This window comes from Pteropus vampyrus, unplaced genomic scaffold (genome assembly GCF_000151845.1).
Source record: "Pteropus vampyrus isolate Shadow unplaced genomic scaffold, Pvam_2.0 Scaffold140, whole genome shotgun sequence".
Lineage (NCBI taxonomy): Eukaryota > Metazoa > Chordata > Mammalia > Chiroptera > Pteropodidae > Pteropus > Pteropus vampyrus.
Window position 1 is genome coordinate 292,372 of NW_011888921.1, and position 17,874 is coordinate 310,245.

Genomic DNA, 17,874 nt, shown 5'->3' on the forward strand with positions numbered 1-17,874 from the left:
AAAAAATGTATGAGTTGATTTAACCTATTCTCAGACTGCCAGAAGGCAAGAAAAAAAAGGTTTCTTCTGGAGTATAGCTCAGAGAGTCTATTTTGCCAGAAAAATAGAGCCAAACATATTAATATCCAGTGACTTTTAAAAGTCCAGGCAACACAAGGAATGCATTTGAAGGAGAGGAATTCATTGGATTAGTCAGCCTGGCAAGTAGAAACAGAAAAGTCAGTGACTTCTTAACAAATTCTTCCCTCTATACCCTGATAACCAATATCAGCAGGTTTACAGGGACTCCATTCCCTCTTCTAAGGGTGTGGAGAAGTGGAATTCAGTGGCATAGCAACTAGTTTTCTACATGAAGAAAGGTACATGTCCTCACTATGTTTACACTTTGGAACAAGGTACTTCAGGCAGAATTACAAGGGCTGTATTATAAGATCAAAAGTAAAATATTCAAGCTAACCACTTCCATGATTTCTTCATGTAGTAGAATGATTAAGTTATAAGACTTTTTTTTTTTTTACCTGGTTTATGGAAATTGAGCTTATTACATTATTATCACAACCCAGACAAATGAAGATTTTGTTTAACTGAATTCTACTCTGTAAGTGTAATTTAAATCTAGATTGCGTATGTAGACAAAAGCACAAGAATGGTAGAATATTGACTGTTCAACTCCAGAGTATAGTATGGCTAGTTTCTTACATTTAATATTGTTGAATCAGAGCAGCTAAAATCTCCAATTTAGGCTGGGAGAATCATATTCCATATACGTAGAGGAAAGAATAGACTTGTGGACTCCCACAGCATATATTATTTTCTTATAAAAAAAAAAATTTCTATTCTTCTTCTCCAAAATGTGGAGATTCAGAAGTGACTGCTCTGCCGTGGAATTTCCCCTAGAGGAATATTACCCTATGGGCTCCAAGGCGCTGGGCAGCACTGAAACGAGTGAAGGAAGAAACAAGCCAACCTTCTGGCAATTTAGACAATAATCTTCATCTCTTTACCTCCTTCCTTCTCTCCTACTCTTCCTTTTTACCTTTCCTTCCCTTTTCTCCCTTTCTTCTCTGTTTTCTTTCTCTTTCCTCCTCTCAATTCCTCCGCTCCTTCCTTCTTTTCCTCCCTCCCTCCTTTCTTTCCTTCCTTTTTTCCCTTCTTCTAGGCACTTCTCCACATCCTATTGATAGAGATAAGCCACAAATGGTCAGACGAAACAGGGTATATATGTTAAATCAGTCTTTTAATATGTTTTTCTTCTGAGGTTTGTAACTTAAATTCAAAGTAAATTCTTTAAGGTTAAACCTTGGCCCTTTCAAAGTATTGATTTCACAGCTTGGTGATGATTTGTGTTAAAACTTAATATAATATTAAATTTCACACAGAACTGTAACTTTTTAGATTGAAGGAGAAAATGTGTATGTGATTTTTAATCTTATCACTTCAAAGGAGATTTGTGTTAGAAAATGAAAAATGTATGGGGCACTGACCAATTAGGTGAAGTGAGGCTTTGAGGTTTTAGAGAAAGAAAAGACCTCTTTATAAGAATTGGAAACAAGTATACTGGGTATTATCCAAGAAGTTTTCATAGTGGAAGTATGTTTCTCCAATGGTTATCTTGGTGTGCTTTAATTTATGTTCTTTAATGGGTAGGAAATCTCTAAGTAAGAACAAAGAGTTATGAACTCTGTAAGAAGGTTATAAATGGGTCTTGACAAGGTGGCTTAAAAGGAGACATGGCATCCAGGGGACAAGAATTTACATCTTGTTCTTAAAATGTGCAATTTTCCTCAAAATCATCAAAGTTTTCATCAGATAATATTTCTCAAGCTCTTTTAAGAACCTGGTACCTTAAGACCTATACAAAATCAAACAGATAATCACACATAGTTAATGTAAGTACCTTTACTTTTTTATATTGTTAATAATCCTTTCCCAAAATGTCTTAATGCTAAATACCAACTTCACAAGAATTTTGCAAATACCATTTTCCTCACTGATAGAAATGGAACACACACACACACACACACACACACACACACACACACACACGAAACTTGCAAATCCCTAATATAGAAATATAGCATTGATTGTAAATAGTTCAGGTCTACATTATGCAAAAGGCAGGAAAAATAAGTGCCAAAATAACAAATCTACCATAGATTACCATACCCCGAAGAGAAAGATACTTGCAAAGAATTTTGTAAAGGTAAATGACACTTGAGAGAGACCAATTATGATCATGAAATGGTTATGCCAGCAATCTATGGGAGGGTTGACTTGGTTAATTTCAGCCTACAAGAGAGTACTTTTCAGGGTACTCTCTGGAGAGAAGATAATGGAACTGTTTTAGTCATCCCCACAATTAAGTTATCAAAGAACCCCACAAAACTTTGAGATATTAGAGTTGACAGATGAAACTGGAGTACATAAGACAGTGAAAAATCATGTCAGAAATATGACGTCGCCTGTATTAAGACTTGATGAAGATGTTGCCTGGCTTCAGGCAAAGCAGAATATTTATAATTGCTTCAGTACTGAGAGTACTATATATGTATATTTCTTGGCACTGCACTAAGTACCTTAGATACAGTGAGCACAACAAACCAGCCAGGGGTATATTTTTCCTTGCTTTATAGTTGAGAAAACGAGGAGATGTAGACTCCCAGTTTTGACTCCTTCCTCAGCTAAAAGTTGGTCAAAGGACAGAAGTTTAGGGCAATGATTACACAGACACATTAGATGAGGGGAGGTGGGGCACCCTGACTCTGAGCCCTGCACAGCCGTGACTTCCAGAGCAGTATAAATGTTCACTTCTGCATTTCGGTGTTTCCTTCTTAATCTCTGTTGGGGGAGGCCGCTCCATTTTTCAGCTAGGGAAGTAGTCCCAGGGAGGTTATGGATTTATCTATGACTAGTGGCATAGCTGTGGTTCAAATTGGGTTGTGCTAATCCAGAACCCACTTTTCCTTCAGACATCCTCCAAAATGTGCAAGTAGTGGGTCCAGGGCCTGAGGATCAGGCTGAGGGAGAGTTACTGACCAGGTGCTCAGACAACACTTAAAAGTCTTTATATGAGCATTTCTTATTTACTTTGATTCTGCGCGCACACACACACACACACACACACACACACACACACACACCACAAAGCTACAAATTACTATATGATAATTTATTTTATTGAAAGAATTATAGGCAAAAAATGAGGGTAAAATTTCACTTAATAATGTAGTCATGTGTGGAAAACTTAGAACTTTTGAAGAATATATCTTAAAGTTCTTAGACTTAGGCAGGAATGATTATACACACTAATAGAAACCACAACTCTCCAGCCTCTTTCCAAGCTCTTTCTCTCAGAGGACATATTGCTTGCTTTTTTGTTTGGGTCTGTCCAACCTGCATCCTTCTGGCTCAGAGTCCCTCTGAAGGCTCCAAAAGAACTAGTAAGAAGGCAGAAGTGTTAAGATATCTTCATGATGTCATTAATGAGACAACACTGACCTCAGAACTTAATTCATCCTAGACAGTATACACATTGAGCAGCTTCTTGCTGAGGAGAGAGAAAATGTCATTTTTTGATGGTAAGGAGTGGGGACAGGGAGAATGAAAGGGTCAGTCTCTGGCATCCTGACAGCTGGATCGTTGGAAGAAGTGTCAGATGACTCTTGCCCCTGCCAAATAGGCTTTCCCCAGTTGTTTCAGAGTCTTCAAAACGCTAATAAAAATACTTTCACATTTTCGTTTGTATTGGCTGTGCTTGTATTAAAGTACTGCCAGCTGCTATGTTAGATAAAATTTGCAATCTCCATGGCTTAACGCAATGGTAGTTTTTCATAATGTATAAGAGATGGTAGAGGTAAGGGTCATGGGGGTGAGGGGATGTGGTACTCTGGTCCACACAGTTATTCAGGGACCCACGCTGATGGAGGATGTACTGTGTCCAGCATATGACATCTAAGTTTCCCTGGGTGTCAACATTTACTCTACTTACACAGGAAGAAAGAGAGGGTGGAGAAGCCACACTTACTTCTTAACCATTTGGGTCTGGAAATGACACAAATCACTGACATTTATGTTCTATAATGAGAACTAGTCACATGAACATACAAGGGTGGCAGGGCACTTGGAAATGGAATCCTGGCTGGAAGCATTCTCCCAGAAACAGTTTTTGAGTTTTCGAGCACAGATACTTGATGGAGCATTAGCTTGCTCTGGTACAACATTCTTTATTGCAAGCAATAGGAACAGACTCTTGTGAACTTCAGTAGTAAAATGAATTTATTAGGATGATATTAGTTAGAGGCTCAAAAAACTAGTAGGGGTATTTCTGGAGTGAAGCTGCAAAAACTACCTGAAAATTTTGTCAAGATGCTGCTGCTGAAATAGAGACTTTTTTTTTTTTTTTTTTATCCTCTCATTCCTCTGTTCGGTAATCAAATTTCCAGGAGTACGTGACTGGCTTAGCTTGGGTCATTCGCCTTCTCCTCAGACTGTGTCCAGAAGTAACTAACTCCTCCAAGGGAAAGAATATTCAGTAACCAAAGGAAATAGAATGAATGCAAAGCAGTCCAAACAACCAATGTTCACTCCCATCTTTCACAGAGATTCTACTTTTGAGGTAAGAAAGGAAAATAAAGCCAATTTCTACCTCATGAAGAGCATCACTTACTAGAATAAAGGAGAGCAGATTGGAAATTGTAAGTTTTTGAAAGCATGACAGACCTCTGTAGAGTCAGGGAATGTGGCGATTGCCTTTATAATTATCACTATGTATTTCTTTTCTTATTGTTGTTCTTTAGAGATAATATATTTCATTATCACTTATTGAGAATAATTGGCTAATTGACTAATCTATGGATTGCCTCTATTAATCAAGTATCTACAATTGAGCCAACTAGTTCTTTTTGGGGCAGGAAGGGTTATGCTGTAAAGTAGGGCTATGTCTTTCACAGGATATGAATGGAACTAGTTGAATTAGAAAATTAGAACTGGATATTGAGCATGGCAGGCAAAGTGGTTGATGACTGTTATTGAACATAGATAGAACAGAATCCAAAGTAATTTCTCTTAAACCCTAGTATTCTGTTATGTATTGTTATATAACTGTAAATATGTGAACATACTTTAATATAGTGCTCTGTGCATGGTAGAAACTAAATAAATCCCAAGTAGACTATTTGCTTCTAATAGTTAAGAATTACGTTTTACTTTTCCTTTACGTATGTTGAAGTATAAAGTAGGTGCTGGATAAATTCTTGCTGGATGCAACTGAATGGTGAAAGGAGCTAAGGAGAAATCATGAAGTAAGCATCAATGAAATTGATTAAGTAAATTACAACTTACAAATTATGTTTGCTTATTTGTTTCTCTGGCGAAGGCCAAATTCAATATAATAAAAAAAAACCATTTATTAAGAGTATATCTTATATTTAACTGCAACTCATAATGTTATGTGCAAGGGTCCCCAACTCCCAGAGTTGCAGACAAGTACTGGTCCATGGCCTGTTGGGAACTGGGCCACACAGCAGGAGGTGAGTGGCAGACAAGTGAGAGAAGTTTCATCTGTATTTGCAGGCTCCCCCCAGTGCTAGCCTCAGTGTCTCAGCTCCACCTCAGATCATCAGGCATTAGATTCTTATAGGAGCACCAGTCCCTGGTGTCAAAAAGTTTAGGGACCACTGCCTTAAAGTATTAGGTAAATAAAAAGAACAAGGAGAGACAAAGTAGGACAATCTAGGAAAGTATATGAGAACTACAAAAGTCTTAGAAAGAAGAATAAATCATGAGGATTAAAATTCAATTTGACTTAATTGTCAAGATTGAAAATTTTCATTTTTTTTAGGTCAAAGATCTATTCTTTATTTAGCATTAGGAAAAGTTACTCTTACTATTTGAAATTAGACATAAAGTGGGCCTTGAATAAATGTATAAATGTCCCTTCACCCTTAAGTGGCACATGGATTGAGATAGAAGTTAGGCACAAGGAAAAAAAATGTCTTTTTTGACAAAGTATCTGGATAAGAAATGATGATATCCTAGAAAGAAAAAATAATGCCTTCAGGATATTTTCACTCCTTGTCATAATATAACTCCCTAATACAACTCTTTTTCTTTTTCAAATTAGATAACACTAATTTTTCATTTTTTATTTCTCAATTGTCTATGGAAATGAGAAAAGGAAAATGAATGAGGAGGAGAACATGAAAGAATATTGATAATTGGTATCAATAGATACTTTCCAAGCCTCATCACTTTATTTCATCTATTAATTTTAATATCTATCCTCATTTTACTGATCTTTTACCAGAATAGCAACAGACAGCTCATGACATTGTTTTTGTTTTTTAGTTCTTTTTTTCAAAGTTATGTGGTTTTTAGAAGGCACAGAGAGACCCAAAAGCAGCTTGCCATAAAGAAGGAAAAATAAGGATGTGAAATTTTTACATGATCTGAGAGTGGTCTCTGTTAGATATGAACCAACTTACTGGGAAAAGGTCAGTCATGATAATTATATTCCACCATCTCAGCCTTGGACAACTGATAGGATGGGCACCAAATTACCAGGAGAAGGATTTGTAAAGGGTAGGGAATGGCAAAAACAAGAAAAGTTCCTGAATAAAAATTGATAAGAACAAAATTGGATTCCTAAGACATCAATACTGAGGTTGAAGATGGACAAGTAAATCAAGATTATAACAATAGCAATACTATCAATTTTTTGAGTGCTCTACCCAATGGTATTCAGGTCCCAACAAAGGGCCATTACTATCCATCACCACAAAGCCTTTAAGAAGCCCTCTGGGATGGATATTATTACTCATATTGTACATCGAATTCCAGTCCTAAGGAGAACTTGCCTCCTCCCTGTTGAGAAGATACACTTTAGTCCTAATGTCCAAATTACTGGAGCCCTAAAGCAAGTCTTGTTTACATCCATCAATAACAGCAGGGAATAGTCAGGACCAAACCTTATCACGAGGAATGCAATCAGTAGGCTTTGGGAAGTCTCTGTGACACCAAAAGTAGCAGTAGAAAAAGATGAGTCTGTAACAAAGCCTTTGACATCATTTGGAAAATACGGTTCTAACTTAAAAGTGAGATTACTTTGCTTTATCCTTACTTTGACAAATCGACTTCTTTAAGAAGAGAGCCCATGTTACTATTTTTATTGTAGCTTGTCTATAAGTTGTTTTATGGATGACTATATTAAGATAAACTGGACCTTGATAATTCTGAGAGCATTTGCCAATAGCTTGGAATTCACAGCCTTTCAATACAAGATCAAGCATTTACAAAGCACATATCGTGTGACTAACAGAGGGGTATTGGGCCCTGCAATATGTAGCAAAAGAAATATAAATCCTTGCTGTTTTACTGAAATTTTGGCTTTTGCTAGAAAACAATATGATGTCTAACTTATGTAACAGATACTGTATATGTAATAAAGTTTGTGAGTAGAGAATAATGTGTGAAGGCTGGAATCGTGAGGAAGGATTTAAAGTTGGAGTTTGGGTTGAGCCGTAATTGATAAATAGGGAATATATAAGCAGAAAGGAGAGAAGGGAAGACCAAGAGTGAGACTATAGTGCTCAGAACGTTCCTCCAACTTGGTGGGACCAAGGTGACAAGGTGTTTTCTGTTATTAAATGTTGACTTGATTTAAGGATTATGTGAGTTAAGGAGAGCCCTATGCCCAGTTCTGCAACAGCAAGTACATGGCATGCGTGTTTCTTAACACATTGTTTCAAGCAGCCACTGTCAATATTTTAGCATCAGAGATGAAATCTACTTGCCATTCTAATTGTCGACTTTCTTAGACACTTCCTCCGGTGTCACAGCTCTAGAAATTTATATGTGGGCAACAGAGAATGAAAGAAGCAAACCCCTCTCTCATCGAAAAAGATCTCTCCCACTCCTCCTTAATTCCTTTGATCTCTACACTCTCATTAAGAAAAAAGTAATGAGAAATATACATATATATATCTTTAAGTAAACACTTATGTTGTGCAAAGTAACACCTTCTACTTTAATTCTTTAAAGTATTTTAGAGTTAAAATTTGCATCGTTGGTGGGCCAGTGGGTCCTACCATTCTCCTTACTTTCCATAAGCAGGACCATATGTCCAACACAAAGTGCCTTGTAAAATCGATGGACCAAAGATCTAGTTGATGTGTAAGATAAATCATTCTTGACAAATATCTAAATTTATGGAGGATATTTCATCACAGATTCAAAGCAATGGATTTTTCCTTGTTGGGGTTCCCTGATCTAATTCTCTAAAAAATCATTCTCTCTTCACCCGTTATCTTCTTTTTTTTTCCTTAAACAAAATATTTAAAGAATGTTTACCAAATGCTTTTAGCTATTAATAGCTGCTGAGCTTTTGGAGGAATTTGACATGATACCAACCTGTCAACTATGATCTGTTGGTAACTGGCTCCCAGAGGTGACTTGAATTATTAGATTCATCTAAGATTTGGATCAAGTCTTCTTGAATAAATTGACTTTACTTGGTTATATTTATATTGCCATCTCTCTTGGACAACATAAGGTAGAAAAATAACATTAGAATAATTTATAAATGCTGCAGAACAATTTTCAGAGTTAGCCAGGGTCTAAACCCAAGCCAGATATTATTCCCCTGAAGTTATTCGAAAGAAAATATAAAAAGACAAGATAATTTCAGTTGGTAAATTATGGGTGTCAAGCTATACTTAACCTTTGGCTGTTACAAGTTTCTGTCATCAGATACATAGCTTTTAAATCAAACTTGGTGTTTTCAGTTGATTGGATAACCCAAATGAAATTCTTTGTTCAATGATGTCCTTTATCTCCCAAAGCAGTGCTTCTGAGGGCTGTGCGTTGAGAGCAGGTGCTGCACTTTACTCTTCGTCGAATCCCCTGCAGCACCTGGCACAGTGCCTTGTACCATGAAATATTTATGAAATTAAATGGTTTTAAATACTGTTTCCTGCCACAAAGTTTCCCTTACATTTAATTATATGTCAAGAATTTGAGTGGAATATAATGGAATCTAGTAGTGTGGATATAAGTTTAACCACTTCATAGTAATATAAGGAATATAAGGAGGTAAGCATGTTGGTTCCAGGTAATGCTTGAGACCAAAATCTTAAATGAAATGAATTTATATTAGAAAACTTTACTTCCTCTTATTGAAAATATGTCACTCATCATTAAGACAAATCAGTATAATAAACATGATTTAAGATATAGGACATATATGAATTTATTGATATTGATTAAAGTTTGGATTTAAATTCTTGATTAGGCTTTTGCCATCAATAATGTACAGAGGTTCTAGAAGATTTATAACTATTAAGGCGACATAAATGATTAGTGATTCTGATGGACACTTCTTAAATGAAGAACTTCTTCTCTTGGTTTGTAAATGATTAAAAATTATAAGAGAAAGTCCACTGTAAGAGATAAAATTGGAGTTCTGGTATTGCCATGATGTCATGTGAAATAATAGTCTCACTGTATTTCTCTTTTATGTGAAAATTGATTCCTAATTATAATTCAACAAATACTTATTAAGTACCTATTATGTATCTGGAATTGTTTTAGATAGAATAGAATGGTGAAAAATGTCTAGCTCCCATGCTATAAAAAAGTAAAAAACAGATAATTTCTGATAATTCTTTGAAAACAACAAAACAGGAGAATGGTGTAGAGTGAACTGGTATGTAGGGGTCTTCTACAGCTTGTGTGGTTAGGGTGGATCTCTCAGAGGAGGTAACATTTGAGCCAAATTATTATTGCTGATAGTTATATTTTTCAAATATTTTCAGGAAGAGCATTCCAGGTATAGAAAACAGCTAGGATAAAGACTCAGAAAGTGGCAACACTTTCAATGAGTTCAAGGAACAAAAAGATGGTTAGTATGGGTGGAATGTATTGAGTAGGGGATGGGGTGGGGAAGGCGGGGATTGTAAGATACAAATGTGAGAAATTACTAAGTGAATATGTAAGAATTGCAGGTGGTGTTGAGTGTTCATTTAAAATTTGTGGTCATGACTTTAAAGGAAGTTCAGGGAATATTGGTTGTGTTATTTTCTTCAATAAAGAGTTCTGACTGCAGAGGTAGAGAAGATAGTTGGGTTTAACCAATTGTGCTTTCTACAAAAGTATGATGATGGAAATGAGGGGCAAAGGAGTTAAAAGTAATGATGAATCATGAAATCTAGGATGGGATATAAGAACTACTGTTTTGATTGTCTCCTCTTTACCCCATTAGTGAGGGTGGAATTCCTGCCCTAGGGTTATGAGGATGGTTGTACACATGATACTCAACACTGGACAGATGAGATTAATAGCAGTTTATTAGTCATATATACTCACAGCCAGGAGAGGGAGGACACCAGTTGCCATGTAGAGCCGCGTAGGGTTTGCACTTAGAAACAGAGTAAACAACCAGTGGTGCTGAAAGCAGGTTTTATAGTAGTAACAAGAGGATAAGGTGCCCTCTGGTTTCTGCTGGGGGATGTGATTAGCTTGTTTAAATAATTTTGTTGGCTTGCAGGGAACTAAAACCTGCTGTTCAGGATTAAGCAGGAACTGTTCCTGGTCCCCATGGTAAGGAAGGTTATTTGGCTAGCATCTCATCTGTGGCAGTAGAGTGAAGAGGGGAACTTGCAACTAGGCCATTTGAAGCTCTCCTAATTGTCCCCACATGTCAAAGTAATACATAATGTTGAAGCTTAATTTTAGGTTCTAAATCACAGCAGAAGATAGGAGAGGTGATGCACTGTGCCAAGGTACTAATGGATTGGAAATCTCCATATGTTTGAAAGGTTACTAGAATGAGGATGACATCATAAATGAAGTAGGAGGTTAGGAGATAGTTGTCAGAGGAGGATGATTGAAACTGATCTTAGAGGGATTTCAATCGTTTGAGGTAAAATGAAGAATGCGACCTTGGAAGTAGGTGGCTGAACGGGAGTTTGGTGGCAATAGGTGATGTAGGGTGATGATGGATGAACTCAGAGATACGAAATTCTGATGGTGACAGAGTTGTGAGGCAGAATAGAGTTAGTTTTAAAATCATTTAGACATAGGTAAGCAATCAGGTTACTGTCCTACTTATTACTGAGAAGGTGTGAGGTCACTGGATAACTTATGTCTTCTGGGGGAGGGATGATCTCAAGGGAGCACAAGGGACTGTCAAAACTTCCATAAAGGCAAGGTGGAGATATGATGTCACCAGCAGCACTGAGGGTCCCAGACCACTTCTGTTGAACTCCATTGCCTAGCACAGCCCCTGACATTAGGTGGGGGGACTCAATGAATATCTGTTGAAATGATTTAAATTGAATGTGTTAATTGAATAGAACACTGCTAGTGGCGATTTCTGGAACCCCATATGGATTGATCAAAGAATGAATTATTTCCTTTCAGGTCTATCAGGTCATGGGATTCTCAGGCACCAGGCTCAACTTAATTCAATTATTTAACATACATTTAATCTGTGTCTGTCTACGGCCATACCACCCCGAACAAGCCCTATCCCATCTGATCTCGGAAGCTAAGCAGGGTTGGGCCTAGTTAGTGCTTGGATTGGAGACCACCTAAGAAGACCAGGTGCTGTAGGCATAAAAAATAAAAAAATAAGGGATTGTAAGCTGACAAGGTCCTTGCAATCTGTGAAGTCAACCAAAGGTTGCCTCGCCTAAATATTAATAATAATAATAATAATAATAATAATAATTTGTGTTTACTAGATGCCAGACATTGCACTAGGTGCTGAGCATGTAATGGAGAATAAGATAGAGACTCCCCTCACCCACCCCCCATCACTGGGATCTTTTTGTAGCCTATATTTTTGGAAAATTTGGAAAAAAATATTTGGAAATAGGTAATTACAATACAATGTGATAAGTGCTATGATAGGACAAGTATGGGTACTTAGGAGGGGCGATTAACCTAGAATTAGAGTAGGGGAAGTGTTCATGGAAAGGATAAACTGGAATCTGAAAGATGAATAGTTTTATTGTATGGGTTGTGGTCAGGGGGTAAAGAGTAGGCATGTGTGTTCCAGAAAAAGAAAAGAAAATATATCTAACCCTCTTGTGTACCTTCTTTGCCTCTCAACTTAAAATGCTGTTATCCTTGACCTTATGTAATTGAAAGTACTCATTATATCAATTCACATAACGATTTTACAATTTCATTCTGCTGTGTATTTCTTGTATGTCCTATACATCATTAGACTCTTGGAAGTCTAGCCTATTTCTTCACAGCAATGTGGATTTGGGTGCTTACTGAATGATGAAGCACATAACTTCCTATTATACTACCAATGAGTATACACATGTAAACAATAGCAGCACTAACAGGAAACAGAATTATTTTACACATAAAAATGGATGTTTAAAAAGGAAACAGATTAACATACATAAATTCAGATATAGGCTCTAATTTAAAGTTTATGTGAGCTATAATTCTTTGCATTTCTAAAAAATGAAAACAAAATTCAGACTTTCAAAAATTTTTGTTTCTGAAACAAAAAACATATAGACACAAACAGCATGGTGGTTACCAGAGGGTAAGGTGTCTGAGGGGAGTATGATGAGGGTAAAGGGGGTCAAATATATGGCGACAGAAGACTAGACTCTGAGTGGTGAGCACACAATGCAATGTACAGATGATGTACCATAGAATTGTGTATCCAAAACTTATATAATGTTATTAACCAATGTTACTCCAATAAATTTAATTGAAAAAGAGTAGTTCTTTTGAGAAATATTTTTTTTCAAGAGCCAAAAAAATTTTCCCAGTTTCTATTCAATGTGAAAGCAGCTAGCAAGAAAGTAGGGACATCAATAGTACAAGCTTGGAAGCAGATCTTTCCCTAGTCAAGCTTCCGGATGAGGATGCAGCCAGCTGATGCTTTGATTTCAGCCTTATGAAATCTTGAGCAGAGAATCTAGCTAAAATGTGCGAGATTCCTGACCCATGGAAACTGTGAGGTAATAGATTTGTGTTGTCCTAAGCCAAGTTTGTGTTGATTTGTTATGCAGCAATAGAAAACTATTACAAAATGATAATTACAGTTTTTCCTAGAATTGTTTTGAGGTATATATGAGATAATCCATGTGAAATATTTAGCATAGCACCTGGCATACAGTAAACATATTGTTAATTATTAAATAGTATTAGTTTTGATTTTAGGCAAGTTATTTAATATAGTTAGACCTTTTTTTTCCTCTTTTCTGATATGATAAGATAAAAGTAGAGATAAATTTTTGTAGACTCTGCAATTTGATTCTGTGTCCAGGGATTTCTAAAAAAGCCAAACCACTGTTAGGACCTAGTCTCCTAAGAAAGAACTGTGTGATGCTTCAGACACAGGAACTGCTAATAGCATTACTGGTTTCATGGACTCTACAATATGCCTCATGCCTCACTTCATTTGAGACTTTGATCACTAAGATGTACTTTGCGGGCAATTTAGGGTGTTTTTTCTGTTTTCTTTCTGAAACTTAAAAAAAACTTTTATTTGAACTAATTGTTTAGTTATTTTAAAAAGTTGCAAAAATTGTACACAGTTCCCATATACCTCTCACACAGCTTCCCCTAATAGTCACATCTTATGCAACCATGGTACATCCATCAAAACCGGAAAATTAATATCAGAATAATACTATTAATATCAGAATAATACCTTATTTGCATTTCACTTACTTTTCCACTAACAACTTTTCCAGTTTCGGGATTATACCCAGGGTCCTATATCCATTTATTTAGCTACTTTTTCTAGTCTCCTCCCATCTGAAGAGTCTTTCCTTGTCTTTCATGACCTTGACATTTTTGAAAAAGACCGATCAGTTATTTTGTTAATATCCCTCAATTTGGGCTTGTCTGATGTTTTCTCATTTTAAAAAATGTACTTATTTATCTAATACCATCTTGTTGTGCAAAAACTTTTTATTTTTTCATGATTGTTTCTGGAGAGAATAAAAGTCAGAATTGTGTCTATGGGACACTGTGCCATAAGCATTTAATAGTGGCTCTTCACTTCTTTCAGAAAAGAGGGCCATTTTTAAAAGGTAAATTCAAGAGATTGAGTTTTATAGCCAATTAATGCTGAACAAAGAACACCCCAAATGAAACAAAAAAGGTTATGGTAAGTTTTAAAACTCTTTGAAAACATCAATTTACCAAAATAAGCCACCTGGTCCTGGGTCGAAAGTCAAATGTACAATTTCAACTGTCAAAAGTAAAATTTAGATAGTGTATCGACTAGGTGCTAATATATCTTTACTAGGGCCCATAACTTCAAAATTAAGTTTTCAGAAAGTGCTCAGATTGGATCTCATTAACCATTCTTGCTTTTTAGGATGAGATATTAGAAGTCAATGAATTCTCACAGCTGTTTAAAAGCAGGGTTCCTGGATTTCACAGTATTTGTTAACAATGTGCAAAGATCAGCTATAAAATCTAATGTGTTGGGCCAAGTTAGTATGATATCTCAGCCATGATGAAATTTTTGTTTTTTACCATATGCTCATTACAGAGCCCACATGCAGCATGCATAAAGGAGCAATGATAAACATACCTTCTAGCAACCTGTAATGGAAAATTCTGCTCCTTCTTTGCTGGCAGCCTGGCAGGAATTATTTCTTTAATTCCTTTGGTGGAAGTTTTATGTAAGCTTTGATAACTGGAGAAAGAAACCAGAAAAAGCAGCCTTGTTAAAGACGTAGTGAAATTCCTTTTTTTCATGGGTACACACATTCCAGATTCTAGAGGACCACCAGCAGATAGCCCCCTCTCCATTTGCTTGTTATTAATTTTACTTTATTTGTAATGGCTTGTGGTTGTGTGTATGTATTCACAGCCATATTTAACTTTGTCTTTAAGGGTTACAACCTGTTAAGTATTTACCTGTGCATTTCTGTGGCATTCCATTGGCTGCTAGTGCCTGAGAGAATTGTCAAAAGCATTACTGGGCAGCAGTTGTTCTCAACTCTTCAATCAGTAGCCTTTGAATATGGAAGTCCTGCCATACTTATTGCTCTAGTACTTTTACTGCCCCACCACCCATTTAGCTCAACAGCAACTCTGATTTCTGATCATAGACAGGCTTGTTTTCTGCTCTCTTTTGCTGTTATACATTAGTTGAAGTTTCTTTTCTAAATAATTCTGTGAAAGGCCATAATTTTCTTCTTGACTCTACTTTTACTCAACAAGCTAACTCTTCACTTACCACCTGGCACAATGTATTTAACCTTTTGTTACTCATAATGTAAAACTATGAAATCTGCATATGGAGACCACCCCGGGTTCTAAAATTAAGTGGTCTTTCTGGCAGGTGGTCTTCAGTTTAACAATGCTCCCTATAGTTTATGCTTTTAACACATGTGGAATGAGTCTTTGGAACTTAAATAACCTATAATTATACTAAAGTCGATGTAGATGACTCTGAATATCACCAAAATTAGCCCAAGGATTTTTCTGGGTGATCTTGTGTGGAATGGAGTCCCCATAATTGACCCCAGGAAACCTTCAACAAGATTGGCTATAGTCTCTCTATGAATCATTAACCATTAAGTATGGCCATTGCTGGGCATCAGTTCAGCTTGTGGAACAGCTGGAAGCCTGTTGTTTCAGTTCTCAGGGGTCTGAGAACTCAGTAGGGAAGCTTAAAACCTCATGTGGGGTGATTTTAAGAAAAGCATTGCTTGTGTAGACAGGCATATGTGAAGCTGGAGCTGGCTAGGCAATGCATTTTGTTTAACTCCATTTCTCAAAAGTTTTTTTTTCTCTAATAGTCTAATGCACTGAGTAAATGGTCTGCATTCATGTTAGGCAGGTGGTCTCTTAAGGCAGGGTCAAAACACATTACTCTAATGGGAAATAAACTACAAGCTCAGTGCCCTTAGCTATTTCGGAAGGTAGTCTTTGGATATAGGTGGTCTTCTCAGCAACTTTTACTGTACACATTCAATGTATGTATTTGGTTAATCTGCTGCTTCATTTGTCTGTGGGTACTGTTTCTGTCTTCGAACTTCTAATAGATGGTATCAGAATTAGCCTGATTTTCATGAACTGAGAATAACTCTTTCGCTATGGCTACATGTGTTTTTAACTCTAAAATGTGCTAGTTATGCTAAGCTTGTGGGTGGTGCTGGAGAAAGGGGCTTACTAGGCAGATGACTGGTTTAGGAAAGTTAGTTACTCATCTGAACCATGGGGTTGAGAACTCAGATGATCTTTCCAGAGGGTTAGGGACAATCCATACAAGAAGGCAGGTACACAATCTGAAATATAGGTAGATAAAAAAAAAAAAGTCAGTCAAGCCTCAAATGATCAGGGTATTATTGTGTGAACCAAATACTGAAGCAAAATCTGGCTTAGCCAGGGCCCAGGTCATGGTCTATTCTCACAGTATAAGATGACTTTGGTCTTCAAGTAACTCTAAATAAGTGGCTATATTAGGCAGGAAGGAATATGAGAGTAGACTTCTATCACTTCATGTCTTCTATTTGTGTATGTCACTCTAACCCTTTACTGGACTGTACATTTCTTAAGGGTAAGGACTGTTTATTATTCATCTTGCATAATGCCTGACACCTAGTAGTGATCACACTTATTTATTTAAAAAAATAGATTTGTGGCATATCTAGTGCTCTCAGGTATAAGATTGATGTGACAACAATTCTCCCAGCTCATAGACTTCTTACATTTTGATAGTACTTTCCTTTATCTTATCAATATCTTTATATAAAAATGAAAAAAGAGATCTCCTCCCTCAAAAGGTTAATTTGCTTTTACAAAATTAATGGGATCAGAATTAATTTTTTCAAAGTTCAAGTTTAGACTCTATGTTGGAGGAGGTTATTGAGAGGACATGACTGCTGATTGACCCTCAAGCTGGACCTCGGCAATTGGAGTATCCTTACCTTCCCCGCTGTCTTTGGAATGTACTTCCGCCCACCATTTCCATAGTGAAGTCTTTTCAAAGACGTAACTTTGAGAGGGGAAGGTGTTTATTTTTTCATTTTTAATTTTTTTTAACATTTTATTTTTTTATTATTTTCCCCCTCCTCTTTGATAACCACTAATCCATTGTCCATGTCCATGAGTCTCTGTTTGTCCTCTTCATTTGTTGCTTTTAGGTTTATATCCCACATATAGTGATATCATGTGATTTTCGACCTTTTTTTGTCTGGCTTATTTCGCTTAATATGATTATTTTAAGGTCCATCCATGTTGTTGCAAATGGCAGTATTTCATCTCTTCTTATGGCTGAGTAATAGAGGAAGGTGTTTTTGAGACCATCTGGATGGTGTATGTGATAGAACCCAGTTCAGGCCCCTGTATAAACTTGTAAGATTCTGGTGAGCACAGAAAGTAATCTGCTCATCTTGCGTGTCACCCAAGAGAAGCCTCTTAAGTTCCCTTGCTTAGTAAAGCTGCCACCTACCAATCTGGAGTGTGCCTTTTCCTTCAGTTTCTCCTTGCCCTCTGTGTATAGGGGGCCAGTTTCAGACTTCACCAACAATTGGCAAGCCAGCTTGGAGATCGTAGTAATAGGTCTTAGGAAAGAGACACCTGCTGGGGAATTCCCAAGTTGGTCTTTGTCCTCTATGTGGGGAGAGGTAGCCCGTATGTTAGGAATTTATGGGTGATGTAAGTACAGGGACGTCCCCAAAACACCAGCTGCTTTAACCCTTTTCCTCTTTGCCTTGAGGATACTCACTAGTGGCACTTGCAGCTACAGTGTTTATCCCAAGGTAACTCGCGGATGACAGCCTTAACTTTACCCCCAAAGTTTGCCATGAAATATTTCGCTTTTATTATTATTTTCGCATTGCTCTACTATATTGATAGTCTTTGGAAATAAATGACATC

The 17,874-nt window shown here is 36.8% G+C and overlaps 1 long non-coding RNA gene and 1 pseudogene across 3 annotated transcripts in view; both read left to right on the forward strand.

Moving 5' to 3' along the window:
- LOC111744741 overlaps positions 1 to 17,874 on the forward strand; it is a 105,695-nt gene that overhangs the window by 40,527 nt on the left and 47,294 nt on the right. For 2 of the 3 annotated variants that reach the window (XR_002782315.1, XR_002782318.1), the window contains exon 3: positions 4,443 to 4,615. The exons of the other annotated variant lie outside the window; for it this stretch is intronic. This is a non-coding gene — a long non-coding RNA (uncharacterized LOC111744741). The remainder of the gene's footprint in view (positions 1 to 4,442; positions 4,616 to 17,874) is intronic. 3 annotated transcript variants of the gene reach the window in all.
- Positions 11,492 to 11,610, forward strand: LOC111744775 (annotated as a pseudogene).